Here is a 15456-nt window from a genome sequence, read left to right on the forward strand (position 1 = left end):
TCTCTCTCTCTCTCCACCACCCCATTCCTTTCCCTTGGAGGCATTTTGTAGGGAGAATGTGGCAATTTCCTATAAGCAAGTATGTCCTAGGAGCAGCAGGCTCTTCCTATTCTCCTCTTCCATTCACTGAACCAATCTTTCTCTCAGACCCTGTGTTTTCAGGTTAAGATATTTAAGTTTTGCAGAAGTATAGGAGTTCATCATATGATGACAAGCAAGTTGTTGTCTAGGATTATTTAGAGAAAGGACATACATTTTTATTTCACTCCTTCCCCCATACATATAGCCTTTCCCTCCATTCCAAGTAGGTTAAAACAGACATCCAAAGAAAAAAGGGGTCATAAGAGGCCAGCCTGGCTGTGTGTATATGAGGCTAATTTTAATAACAGCTGACAGAGCCCCTTAACTGTCTTCCTGAATCACTGCTCAATAGTAGAAGATTGAGGTCCTCTAAAGTAGGGTTTCTGGGGTAGCTCTGCTTCACCATAAACAGAATCATAGAATCACAGAATGACAACATTGGAAAAGACCTCAGAGGTCACACATTCTAACTTATATGTGAACAAAAATCTGCTCTTACTACTTCACCAACAAGTGATTATTCAACCTCTCTTGAGAACCTCAAATAAAGGGGTACCCACTTCTTCTCTCTCTCTCTTTTTTTTTTTTTGCTTTTTTGGAGGGCAGTTGGGGTTAAGTGACTTGCCCAAGGTCACACAGCTAGTTTATGTGTTAAGTGTCTGAGGCCAGATCTGAACCCAGGTCCTCCTGACTCCAGAGCCGGTGTTCTATTCAGGACCCGCTTCTTCTAAGGGTAGCCCATTCCATTTTTTGATAGCTCTAATTGTTCACAAGTTTCTCATTATGCAATTGGTTCATTGAGCTTGCTATCCTCTAAAAACTCAAGATCTTTTTTCAGATGTACTTCTAGCCACATCTTGTGTTTTTGAAGTTGATAGTTTGGTTATAATAGTAACTAATAATAGCTAATGTCTATATAGTGCCTACTACATGCCAGGCATTGTGCTAAGAGCTTTACAATTACTGTTTCATTTGATCTTCACAACTACCCTGAGATGTAGGTGCTATTATTATCCCCATTTTATAGATGAGGAAACTGAGACAGAGATTAAGTGACTTGTTAGGGGTCACTTGACTAGCAAGTATCTGAGGTCCTATTTGAATTCAAATCTTCCTGACTGCACCACCCAGATGAATTAAATTTCATATTCATAGGTTTAGCTCAGTGCTCTAGCCCATGTTTTGACACTGTGGATACTTCCTGACAAAAACTCAAATAACACCTCCCATCCTCCTATTAAGTTAATTCCCTGAGTACAATTAAGCAAAAAATTCCCATTAGAGTAGTTGCAGCTGATAGTATGTCACTTTTCACTTCTGTCTTTTACCAGTTGTTTACAGAAAAGAAAAATACATATTTTAATTTTGGTAGTATGGTGCTAACATTATCTTTTGTATTTGACAAACTTCTCTTGCCTCTGTGTGTGTGTGTGTTTTAACTTTGGTGTTATTATAAGTATTGTTCTTTTGGCTCTGCTTTCTTCAATCTGTACGTCTTCATATAAGTTGTTCTGTTTCTCTGCATTCTTAAATTCAAAATTAAAATTCCCAAGAATTTTCATGCCTCATAGCACAGTATTTTCCCAGTCTTTTTAGGCCATTGTTTAGTCATTTTCAATCATTGGGCACATATTTTGTTTCATTTAAAAAAATTCTATTTAATATTTTTCAATCAGCAAAAGTCTGCCTTCTTACCCTACCCCTTCCTTAACCCCCAACTGAGGACAAAAAACCCCAAGAAACTCCTGTTATAAATATGTGTCGTTAAGCAAAACAAATTTCTGCATTGACTACGTAAAAGAAAAATGTCTTAATTTCCCTCTAAGTCCTTCCCCTCTCTATCAGGAAATGTGGAGCGTGTTTCATCGTTAGTCCTCTGGAATCATGTTTGGTCATTATGCTGATTAGAATTCCTACTTTTTTCAAAGTTTTTTGTCTTTATCATATTGTTGTCATTGTATTTGTTGTTATTGTGTGTGTGTTTTCTTCCCTTCTTTGACCAATTCAGATGAGAGTGAGGTTGCAATGTCATCTCCCTTCACTCCTTGTTTATAGAGATATTTACTTTACCCTGATAATATGAGATATTTTCCCCTAACCTTTCTTTCCTTCATCCCCTCCCACCCCCAATTGTATTCCTTTTCCCCTCACTTTCCATTCTTCTTTTAGGATCATCAAGATATAACAGGACTACTCCCAGGCATTGTCTAATTAGACTACCTCTATGACAATGATGATATTAGGTCTCAGAGGGACATAGATATCATCTCCCCATATTTGAATGTAGGCACTTTATCCTTGTTTAGTCTCTTACCATTGTTCATTTGTGTTTTAATTTTTTATGTTTTTTCTTAATTCTTGTGTTTACATTTCAAAATTTCTTCTCAGTTCTGGTCTTTTCATCAGTAATTCCTAGAAGTTTTTTTTAAATTTCATTATGCATTTATTTTTCTCCTGGTAGCATTATATTCTATTTTACTGGGTAAGTTATTTTGTCTGTCAGCCTGTATATCCTTTGCCTTCTGGAATATTTTACTCCAGGATTTCTTTTCCTTTATAGTGGTAGCTGCTAAATCATGTGTGATTCTGACTGTGACTTCTCAGTACTTGGATTCTTTCTTCCTGACCACTTGTAGTACTTTTTTTTCTTTGGCCTATAAGCTCTAGATTTTTGCTATGTTGTTCTTGGGAATTTTAATTTTGAGGTTTCTTTCAGGAATAACTAGTAGATTCTTTTTACTCCTGTGTTGTTCTCTGGTTCTAATAGATCTGGGCAGCTAGACTCTTTTAGGTCATGGCATTCAGATAATTCATAAATGTTTTTCCTTGATCTGTTTTTTGTCTCCTTTTCTTTTCCAATTTTTCCCCATCAAGCATTCTCTTTATTTCTTTCATTTATTAAAATATTTAAGGGGGCTAGGTGATGCAGCGAATAGAGCACCAACCCTGGAGTCAGGAGGACCTGGGTTCAAATCTGGCCTCAGACACAACACTTACTAGCTGTGTGACCTTGGGCAAGTCACTTCACCCCAATCCCCCCCCCCCAAAAAAAAAAGGAAAAGAAATTTTTTTAACTTTTTAAGGTTTCATATCTTCCAGGAATTCTAGATGAGTTTGTACCTAGAATGTGTTTTTCTCTGAGGCTTTGCTTGTAGGTGTTGTGGAGGTATTCTCTTTTTCTACTTTTGTGTCCTGAGTATCCTTGTCATCATAATGATGGTGACATCATTATGACGGTTTTTTTTTTCCTATTCTTACAGGCTACTTCCTGACTTTAGATTTGAGTTCTGTACACTTCTGGAGGAAAGGTCTGGGTGGTCTTGTTGCTAATTTCTTGGGATATTGAATATTGTGTTATTCCATGATCTCATGGACAGACTGGGGACCTGCAAGCTTTTCAATGCTCCCAAAATGATCTGATGCATAACAAAATCTGAAGACTGCCTCCACTAGTGTGTGCTTTGTAAATTCCTGACCTCTTTTTGGATCTGAGCAACAGTGGAATGCTGCTGGACTCAGCTAGCCAAGAAGCTCTGCTGGCTCAAAGGGACAGAAATGTGGACTCCCCTCTGGTCTGGGATTCCTGCCCTGGTTATTCTTCTATAGCCTTCAGGTTGGACTTGGGGGCTGGAACTAAAACTCCCCTCTGTGACATATGAAAAGTTTGAGAGACATAGTTTCTGGGTGATTAATCATCTTATTAATCATGCTAGCAATAATTAATAAAAGGATCAGTGGCACTCTTGAATATCAAAGATCCCTCCTGGAACCCACTTAACAATATATCCTTGGAAAAGTGGGTGTTCCTGAGGGTATCAATCAACAATGATTGGTTAACAATCAATGAGAAAAATGAGAGGTGGACCTATTCTCATGAGGGGATGGGATTTCATCACTCATGGACAAAGAAAGAGAGACTATATCAAGCCAGACCACCTGTAACCTTGGGCAGTCTAGCCTGCCTGGTGCAGTGCTCCATGAGCACTATTCTGGTCAAATGTTGTCCCCAGTGTCTGCAGAGAGGAATCAAATGAATGAATTTTTTGATAGTTGCTCCTGGTTAAAGGTCATTAGCTAAAGTTACAGATATGCATGCATGTTATTTTAGTGTCATGTGTTATTATGTATGCACACAAAAACATGTTCTGAGAGATAACTTGGATTTTTTTTTAAAACTGTTCATTTTGAATATTGAATGGAAGAACGGCCTATCTTAAAGAATTTCATGGTTGTCAGTGACATGGTTGTGAATAATAATGACCCAGAGATTCCATTTTAGTAACTTTACTTAATTCCAAATCATTTTCCAGAATAGATGAACCATTTCATATCTGCACTAGTGGTTAATTAGCATGCATGTCTTATCCAGAAATGAGTTTTTCCATCTTTCCACATCTTTTCTGACTTGATGGATGTGAAGTGTCTAGGTCTTTTGGTACTGACTCTACATCTAATGTATTAACTCAACTCTAATGCATAAACTCCTAACATCGAGTCATTTGAAAATTTTAGAAGTGTGCCATTTAGGCCTTTATCCAAGCATTGCTCCACGTCAAACTCAACAGTCTGAAAAATGCCACTCCTGCTGCTCATACTTGGAAGCCTTTGTAGTGGCAATCTACACTGGCATACCCAGGATGGCTGCTAGCATAGGTTCTTAGATCTGCTTTATGAGGAAAGATAGTTGTTTAAGGGATCAACAATCTTTTTTTTTTTTTTTTTGAGGGGGGAAGGCAAGGCAATTGGGGTTAAGTGACTTGCCTGAGATCACACAGCTAGCTAAGTATAAAATGTCTGAGGCTACATATGAACTCAGGTCCTCCTGACTTAAGGGCTGGTGTTCAATTTACTGTGCCACCTAGCTGCCCCTCAAAAATCTTTTTAAATTATATTCACTAGTTCTTGGGGAAAAGTCAGCACCCTGAACTTCAGAGAAAATACAAATGGAGAAAATACAAGCAGAGAAGTAAGAACAACAGACTCTGACCGACTGAATCAACTATATACTACATACATCCCTGGATCGAGAACCTTTACATCTGAGCAGGTGGGGAGCTCTGAACATAAAGCCACTCAGGATCTCCACCAGGGAATCACAAGATCCTTCTCGTAAGTGAGCCCCCAAAGCAAGATACTAACAGAGAGAGAGAGAGAGAGAGAGAGAGAGTACTTCTCAGAGCCAGAAGGCATCACAACCCTGATGACTCAGTACCTAATTAGAAATGTGAAAGCCTTCCTATAAGCAAGCCTCCCTTAAGCACACTTCCCTTAATGGACTCCACGTGAGGCCTATTCATGGGCAGAGAAGATCTTATATTCCATTAACATTGCAGCCTCCTGTGTCTGAATGGTCATGAACCCAGAAGTTACCTCTATTTTTTCCATTTTGTTGCACTCTTCCCACAATTCCTCTTAATAAAATCAACTTTTAAAATTATATATTTATCTCAAGGAACTGGAGTTGTTTTTCCCATGAATACTCAGGCCCTTGATCCAGATATCCAGGAAAATATAGAACTTTTCTGTTTTGCTCACATATGCTCTATCAGTCATAGATAATAATATTAAGCAGCACAGGGCCAACCACATGTGGATCCCTTTGGCACTCTGTTTAGCCTCCTTCCAAGTTGATATAATTCTATGTTCAACTCTACTTCAGCATCCACTGACATTAGCACAGTGCCTGGTATATAGTAAGTGAGTAATAAATGCTTGTTGTCTGATTGACCATATCATGTCAGATATCATTGACTCTTAACAGAATATGAAGATTAGTGAGGCTCAATGTATGTGAATAAATGTATTGTTGTTGTTCAGTTATTTAACTCCTGTCTGACTATTCGTAACCTCACTTGGAATTTTCTGGGCAAATACAGTGGAGTGCTTTGCCATTTCCTTCACCAGCTCATTTTACAGGTGAAAAATGAGGTGAACAGGGTTAAGTTACTTGCCCAGAGTCACACAGCTAGTGAGTGTCTGAGGTCAGATTTGAATTCAGGAAGATGAGTCTTCCTGACTCAAGGCTGCCACTCTATGCATTATGGCACCACCAAGGTGCCCCGCGTGAACATGTAGGAATTTGGAAATAATGACTTTTTTCTCTCCTGTGCCATCACTCTCTCTGTACTCAGCCTGTAACCACATAGTAGAAGGGGCTCTCAGAACTCTCAGAAGTGGAAAGACATCTGAGGATATATTTTTCTTGGTCCTTCTTGTTTCCCCTTCTTTTCACAGGGATGTATTTGAACATAATGAAACTAATCCTACCTATTAATTAGGGTGCTGTTTGAACCCTCTTTGCCATCTCTAATCCTGTTGCTCAGCACTGTTTCCCTGATGTATTACTGGCCTTAAGGCCTGCTAGGAAGAGAGAATATGCTCAGATTTTACAAGTATGTGAATAGCACAAATTATCATTTCTTAGTCCTCAGGATTTTTTTGGGTAATGACAGCTGTCATAAAAGCACAGGCTCTTGCAAAAGGCTGCAAAATATTATACTTCTTACTACAGGACTGTAGGAACTGAATTAATGAATTTGCCGATGGTTGTTCCTTGTTAATGAGCCTTAGTTAAGGTTTAATCTTTAGCTATGACAGCTACACATACATGTTATTTTCGTGTACATGACTTTGTATATATAGCCATAAAAATCTAGTGTGATAGGGTGATAGTCTTGATATACTTTTTTCTACATCTGTTCATTTTGAGTATTGAAGAGAAGAATGATACATCTTAAAGCATTTCATAGCTGTGAGGGACATGGTTGGAAATAATAATGTTCCTTTTATGTAGCACACAGTAGATTTTAAGGGGAATCTTTCTTTTTCTCCTCACCAGGGGAAATGTTCTTATAAAATGCATCTCAGATGAACTTGACATTTTGCTCTCTCTGCAACAGGATTCTCAAGGCTAAAAAAATGAGGCTAGATGGCTAACTGCTGCAGAATATAACTTACATTTAATTTTCCCCAAATTTCATTCCTAAGATCCCCTTCCTCTGTTGTCTGTATACTGAAGCTTGGAAGTAAGTGAAGGCCACCCTGAGTTGACAATTTTTTTTTTCTGAAATTAAGGACAACTTTAGCAGGAAGGAAAAATAAGACTCAAAGGGAATATTCTCATTAGGAAATTTTTGTGTTTTAAGGCAAAATATGTGCATTGACTATAAATACTGGTGTTTGTACTCAACTGACTGAATATGTTTAGGACAGCACATGACCTGTCCAGTTGTGTGACTGACCCTGTGACAGCTACAGCGTGTACAGTGGTAATGGGTGTTCCTGATGCTCTGAGTTTGAATGCTGCTGACAGAGTCATGGCTAGAAGGCAGAAAATTAGGAACAAATCGTGTTTTGTGGTTTTGTACTTCCATGGCCATCCATCTTAGATTTTTATATATTGAAATCAGGTGACAATGAAACTTAAGGAGAAGCCTTGGAAGGGAATGTAAACCAATAAAAGGAGTATAAACAAAAAGCCCAGCATGTTTGGAAGGGAGGGAGGGAAGTCTCACCTGTTTTCTTTTGGTGCTTTTAAGAGGTCTAGGGGCATATGCATGGAAATTTACTGTCATTTTTTTAGGTTATCTAGATGCCTTCCTCTGACGGTAATGTTAGTGATGAGACTTCTCCCTCCAAATAACACAGATGCATAGCTTTTATGTAGCTCATGTGTCTATCCAAAAGTCCCCCAGAGGGGTTCACCCAGTAAGCTTCCTTTGGCCCTTTTAATTCCTTTTCTTGTTACTTTGCCCCTCTAGAGAACCTTCTACCCTGAAACTTGATTGATGATTTTTTTCCTGAGACCACCATTTTAGGAAGGGCTCCAGGGATGATTCACCTCACACAAGCCTGGACTCATTCCCCAGACTTCTTCTTCTTGCCTGTCACCTTGCCCCCATTTAAATACCCTCCTTGCCCCTTCTAGTGCCCCCATATGTATTATCTTCCCTTATTAGATTATAAGTTCTTTGAAAGTAGATACTACATTATTTGTTTATATTTGTATCCATTACCAGGCACATAGTAAATGCTTAACAAATGCTGTATTTATTTATCTAGACGTTATTTAAGAACGAAGGCAGAGCACTGCAATTTCAGCTTAATTAAGACAAACTTTCAAAAAACTATGGATATCAAAGACATACTGTTGATCCAAGATGAATATGTTATAAGTGAATGATTTAGAATATAAAATTTTTAAAAATCAAGTGAGAGTTGTACAAAGTTAGTAGATTCATGAAGGCATATAATGCTAGGAGAGTCAGAAAGTCTTGACAGCTAAGTTAGGGGTTTTGAAATATTCTGAAAAAGGTACAAATATTAATGGATAATTAATTATAGCAAGTTGAGCAAGTTAACTTAATTCAATTTTTTTTACTTTTTAGGTTCTAAGGTTAGATAATAAAATAGCAATTTAGGTAGCAAGGTTTGCCAGGTGAAAGAAAAAGTTTCAAAACCCTTTATGGATAAGTGTCTAGGCCACATGTGGTCCTTTAATTCCTCAAGTGCAACTCTGAATCCAAACTTGAGGACCTCAAGGCTGCAGGTTCCCCACTCCTGGTATAGTTCATCTGTAGTCCTTGCTACAGACTCTCTAAATGCCAGACTAATGTCAGAGTCTCTAAAAGCACAACAAAATAAACTAGGCCCAGAGTTCTGATTTCCATAGTACCATGAGAGTATGTGCACTGTCTATTAACTTCCACTTTCTTACATTACATCCCATTCAGTAGCCCATCTTCTTGACAATATCTTTCATGACACATTTGATGTGTCATGATTTACTGCTATAACCTATTCATTATCACCATGCATAGCTCCCTTCTCCTTTTGGGTGACCTGTAGCTCTAATTCTTTGGAAACTGTGTTATCTCACCATTTGCAGACTTACAGCATCCCCAGAAGATTGGTTTTAAAAAGAAGGGTCTTCATATCAGTGAGAACCTTGGAGACATTAAAAACACTATGTAATTTTCTAAATATAATCCTCCTATCATTCAGTTCTGGGCTAACTGCATTGTCTATTTGTACTGTTTGTCTAAGATATATGTTATGATGGAACGGTTCTCTGGGTAATCCTTGCAGCTGCATATCATAGTCTGGACTGGAATTTTAAATACATCCCTTCCCCTCCCAAATGTGAATAGCCAGGGAAAACTCTTAAATGCCTATGGCTCTCATTTATGAATCTCTGCAATGTTTATTGTCAGATATAGTTGACAAAAATCTTTATTTTACTTGTTTGTTTTGGTCATTGTTATTGTTATGAGAGAAGGTTCACTATGGTAACATCAGATAGGTATACTGAGACGTGACAATGATAAGAACAAAAAGGCATTAATAAGACATTTTTTTAAAAAGACATCTTTGTAATGTTTCATGACAATTCAAATGTCAAATGGGAGTATCCAAAGGATATGGCCATCTATAAAGAATCCCTCTTTCATTAGGAATCTGTGCTGGACATCTCCCTTGACAGTGACAGACACCTCTTGCAACCATACAATTTCTTGTTTTATGTCTCACTTGCTATTAAGAATCAAAGGATTAGGAGGGAGGGAAATATAGTCAGTCTTTTACAATATATCTACTATGTTAATGTTTTGTATTAGCTACACATGTACAACCAATACTGAACTGCTTATCTTCCCAGTCAGGGTGGGTGACAAGGGAGGAAAGGAATGAATCTGGAATTCAAAGTTTTTTTTTTTTTTTAAGCAATTGGGATTAAGTAACTTGCTCAAGTTTACACGGCCAGGTATTTCTGGGTGGGAGCTAAGTGTCTGAGCCCGGATTTGATCCCCAGGTCATCTGGACACTGGGGCCGGTGCTCTTACTCACTGTGCTACCTGGCTGCCCCCAATTTAAGGTTTTAAAATCAAATGTTTAAAAAAATATGTATACTATTATTAATACTATTTTACATGTAATTGGGAAATAAGATATACAGGCACTGGGGCATAAGAGATCCACCATGCCCTACTGGAAAAGTCAAAGGGGGTATGGGAGAAGATATGGGAGAGAGCAGATTGGAGGAGGGGATATCCTGTGGGACCGCTATTTTGGGGTGGTGGGTAGGGGAAAAATGGGGAGAAAATTTGTAACTCAAAATCTGGTAGAAATGAATGCTGTAAATCAGAAGTTAATAAAGCATTTGAAAAAAAAGAAAAAGAATCAAAGGATTAATTAATGATGTTATCTGTGTTATGTCTTTTAGGAAATTTTGGATAATTTTACATATGCATAGGAGACACTTTGTTGGAAGAAAGACTTTAAGGGGCATTTTAATCTGACAAATCATTTATAAAATATTTACTATGTATCAGACACTGTGCTAGCCAGTGGGTATACAAAGAAAGACAAAGAGTGCCTGCCCACAAGGAGCTCATATTCTTTTTTTTTTTTTATCATCTTCCCATATAAGAATATAAACAATATAAATTTATTGAGTCTCTTATGATTTCTCTTTCATGTTTATCTTTTTATGTTTTCCTTGAATCTTGTGTTGGAATGTCCAATTTTCCATTCAGCTCTGGGCTTATCATCAGGAAAGCCTGAAATTCTTCTATTTCATTAAATATACATTTTCCCCCCAGAAGGATTATACTCAGTTTGTTGGATAGGTTATTCTTGGTTGTAATCCTCATTTCTTTGCTCTCTGGAATATCATATTCTAAGTCCTTTGCAAGGAACTCACATTCTAATGGGGGAGATAAACATAAAAATAATTAGGTACATGATATAGAGTAGATTGAAGATAATTTCAGACTATTTGTTGAGGGTGTGGCATTGAGGTGGGGTAGAGTGAGTATAAGAAGGTAATCTCAGAGGGGAGTATTACAGAAAAGGCCTCTAGCAGAAGGTGGTTATTTGAGCTCAGTCTGGAAGGAAGCCAGATAAACTAAGAGGTAAAGGTCTGGAAGGAGTGCATTTCAGGCATGGGGTAGACAACACAAAGGCTTAGGAGTTGGAACATGAGGAATGGTAAGTAAGCCTTTGTGGCTGGATTTTAGAAAGTGTGGAAGGAAGTAACATGGAAAAAGATTAGAAAGGTAGGAAGGGGTCAACTTGTGAAAATTCTAAATGCCAAAAGGAGGACATTATATTTGATCCTGGAGGTAATACAGAGCCTGAAGTTTATTGAGTAGGTAGTGGACTTGGACAGACCTACCCATTAGGAAAATCAATTTGGCAGTTGAGGAAAGGATGGATTGGAGAAGCAAGAGTGATCAGGAAGTGAGACCCATCAGAAGGCTATTGCAATAGTCCAGGCAAGAGGTAATGAGACATGAACCAAGGTAGTGGATGTGAGAGTAGAGGAAGTGGGACAGAGAAGTGATAAAGGTAGAAATGATATGAAATGAAAAGAAAAGAAAGATTATACATGGGGTGATCAAGAGTGAGGAGTTGAAGATGACACTAATGTTTTAAGCCTAGGAAGGTGGTAGTCACCTTGACAATAATAGGAAGTTGGGAAGAGGCGAGGATTTCAGGGGGAAGATATTGAGTTCTCTTTTGGCCATATTGAATTTAAGATGCCCTATGGGACAGGATGTCCAAAAGGAAGTTGGTAATGTAGTGCTATAATTCAGGAAAAAGTTTAAGGATAGCTATATAAAGCTGAGCGTTGATAATTGAACTCATTAGATATGATTAGATCATCAATGCAGAGTGAAAAGAAAGAGATCAGGACAGAGAATTCCAAGAGTTAGTGGATGTGAAATAAATGAAGAGCCAGAAAAGGAGAATGAGAACAGAAGGTCAGATAGATAGAAGAAGAAATCAAGAGAGAACAATGGTACAAAAACCCTGAAAGGAAAGAATAAGTGGGAACAGAAGGTGGTTGGCAGTGTCAAGTATTAGAGATATGTCAAAAAGGTTGAGATTTGGGGAAAGACTATCCACAAGATTTGTCAATTAAAAGATCATTGGTAACTTTGGAGATAGTAATTTTAGTTGAATGGTAAGAGTAGAAGCTAGAATTCAGAGAAGGAGAGGAGCTTGAAGTATCCAGTGTAGATATCTAGACAGAGTGGTATAGACAGTGGGAATAATCTGCTGGAGAAGATGAGATGGTGAGTTATCAAGACCATGTTAACCCAGGTCCCAAAGCTCATTGGTATGAAACTCTCTTTTCATTGGTGGAGATCAATGCCCTACACCTGCATGAGAGGTGGATGGAATTGGTAAGGGCAAGAGAGAGAAGAAAACCAATATCTTAAGTTTCTTTGTTTTCACTAGTCACTTTGGGGGCTTCTGGCTTCCAGCTATGATAGAGAAGATGAACAATGCTAACCCCATTTCTGGTTACCAAAGGGAGAATGAGACCCTGGCTTACATGAGAGGAGCTGGCAGTCTCCATCATGATCCCATCCCCAGCTTGCTACACTAGAGACTTTAGGGAATTTCCCCTTTTAATGAGGTCTGGGATTGTTAACTCATTCCCAGTGGGAGAGTCCTTTCATTCCATATTGTCTTGTATATATTCTCTTGTGTGTGCTTTCTCTGTTGTTTTTTGCTATCAACTTGGATAAATGTGGTTTCTTTGATACTGGTTATGTGTATTCATTGTGGAACTGGTATTTGGTGGGAAGAAAACCAATCCTTAGATATAAAGCTTAAGTCCTTCTTTTCCCGTTAATTAATAGAAATCAAAAGTTTAGCTTGAACCCGAAAATCTCATCCTTTAGACCAGCACTTCTTAAACTGTGGGTCTCAATCTCATATGGGGTGCTGAAGAGGTCTTGAATGGAAAAAGTTCAAGAAATCCTGGTTTAGAGCTCAAGAACTCTTTCAAGTTTCTTCAGCTTTCATTGTTGTTGTGTAGCCTGAGGGCATATGTGGTGCAAAGTGTGCATGCTTTGTGTTCAGAACCTGCAGTGAAGACTGCAGTGAAGTTGTGTGATGCAACTTGGGAAGTGCTGCCAGAAACACCTTGGATTCATTATGAGTTTGATTTTTAATTAATTTTTGGTCGTTGCATATTCAGAAACCTTTTACTGTTGCCAAATGTTTCACTGCCTCATATGTGGTCTTGACCCACAGTTTAGGAAGTGCTGCACACTAACAGTATTTAAAGGAGAGGATAGATGTAATTCTAGCCTGGTACCCCTCTCTTTAAAGAGAACAGAACAGCTAAACTTTTGACCCCAAGCTCCTGCTTCTCCTCCTGGGAGGAATTAAAGTTTCTCTTAGAGAAAGGTAGAAAAACAAGGGTCTCAAAATATATATTTATTTACCTTTGAGTCACACAGTGACACCTCCACGCTATATGTGAGGGACAGTCTTGCTACATATACATGCAGAGAGATTGGCTTTGGCAAGGAGAAGAGTCTCTTTTTCATTGGACCTAGGAGTAAAGTAAAAGATATTGGAAAATTTTGATTGATGTGAAATTGAAAATTTTCAGATTGATGTGAGCTGATGAAGAAGGGAGAAGAGGGACCTCTTGGTTAATGACCTAATTTTTTTCAGTGAAATATGAAATGAACCTCAGCTGTGAGGGTGAGGAGGGAGGAGGTGCTATCAGAAGCTTGAGGAAAATAAGGTTTGGTACAGTTGCTATGGAGAATGGCATAGTTAATTGATTAGGAAGGAGTCAAATACAATGAGAACCCAGTTACTGCAATGAGAACTCAGTTACTGCAATGAGAACCTAGTTGAGATTAGATAATATTTGTTGTGGACTCAATAGCATGTTTTTGTGATTTTTTTTTCTAGGTTGGTTCAGCAGTATGTAAGCAGCAGATAAGAAAGCAGAAGGCTTGAGCAATCCAGGGCTAGGGTTTGCAAAGGCATGACAAGGAGGCAAGGGATTTGAAAAGAGTAGTTGAACTGATTCACCAAAGGATCAATATAGGGAATGGAGGAGGGTATAACCAGTTCAGGGGTGAGGGCCTGAGAAAGAACTGAGGGGTGGAGGGAATGGAGATTACAATGAGGATGGAGAACAAGGTTAAGGGTCAAAAAACATAATGAATAACAAATGAAAAAAAGATTATGGTCAGATAAAGGGATTTTAGAGGTCATGAGTATAGAAGCATAACATGTGTGATTGTGAGATTGAAATTATGACCATCTCTGTGTGGAGCTGAGTTAGAGTGGAATAGTAGGTTTTGGGAACTGAATAGATTGAAAAACAGAGACTTTAGGGTATTGAGTGAGTACATACACATACACACGTATGTACTGGGGCTTGCCAAGCCCTTTTCAAAGCTGCTCATTCACCTTTGGTATCTACCTTCACCCAACTTTCACCAGTGACTTCAAGAAGCTGCAGTATGCAGAGTGGCCAGATCCTAGTAAAACTGTCTTGGCATCTGGGCCAAAGCAGTTTGAGGGTAGCCGACAGGCTACAGACCCATCAGTAAGTTGGGGGATGTCTACCCCAAGTGTGTGAAGTTTTCCCCACTGGCAGAATGGCTCAATGAGAACAATTTGTTCCAGGGGCTATGAAGCAGTTCAGGTGCTGTGGAGTGGTTAGATCTTGGTCGGACATTGAAGATGCCAAAGTTATCCACTGCATCCTAGACCACCATCAGTCATCTTGACTTTGGTCTTGCCACTGGACTTCAGAGACTCCGGAAGAGGGTAATGCTGATGACTTTGCACAACTCTACCTCATCTAGGTCCAATTCATATGCTAGTCAAGATATCACTCAGTGATGTCACCGATCATCTTCTAAAATGAAGGATGTACAACAGCATTAATAACGTGTATTGAAAACCCTTAATATGAGAGGAGGAACAGGAGAGGAAAGAAAAACTGTGATCTAAGCACTAAACTCATTGAGGAAGGGAGCAGAATGTCCTGAAGGTCAGGAAATAAGTTACTACAGGCTTGATTGGGTGATAAATATGGATTGAATGAACTTCAAGGATAGAGAGGTTACTGAATGATGGTATAGAGGAAGATTTTGGAAATGGTGATAGGGTCAAGTATAGTCTGACTCCCTCACCAGCTAGGGAGTCAGGGAGTATGAGAAATCATAGCATGGGAAAGGGTAGTAAAGGAAGCAGTATAGACAAGAGGGAACCCGGTTCAGTGAGTATCAGAAGATGGAAAGATGAAGGAAGAGGTTTAGAATGAAAAGAAATTTGTTAATTTTGTATCAAATGGTCTAGAGGGCACAGTGCAAGGGGTAGACAGATTTGGATCAGTATGTTGGGGTTAGAATAGGGTTGAGGAGGGGTAAAGGCACAAATAGAGATGTCTGTGGGGGTTTAAATAGAAATTGGAGGGTGGATGTTAGGTTCTTTTCTGTGGTGGGCCTCCTGGACCTGGTTGGAAGATTCTCTGGGCACTAAGACAGAAGCCAGGACTAGTGGCCAGTTTAGGTCCATGGGTGAACCCCTGTTCTCAAGTTGGAGAAG

The sequence above is a fragment of the Petaurus breviceps genome, unplaced genomic scaffold (genome assembly GCF_028583685.1).
Source record: "Petaurus breviceps papuanus isolate PSGF00001 unplaced genomic scaffold, PetGlider_PUasm1.0 151, whole genome shotgun sequence".
In the NCBI taxonomy this organism is placed as follows: domain Eukaryota; kingdom Metazoa; phylum Chordata; class Mammalia; order Diprotodontia; family Petauridae; genus Petaurus; species Petaurus breviceps.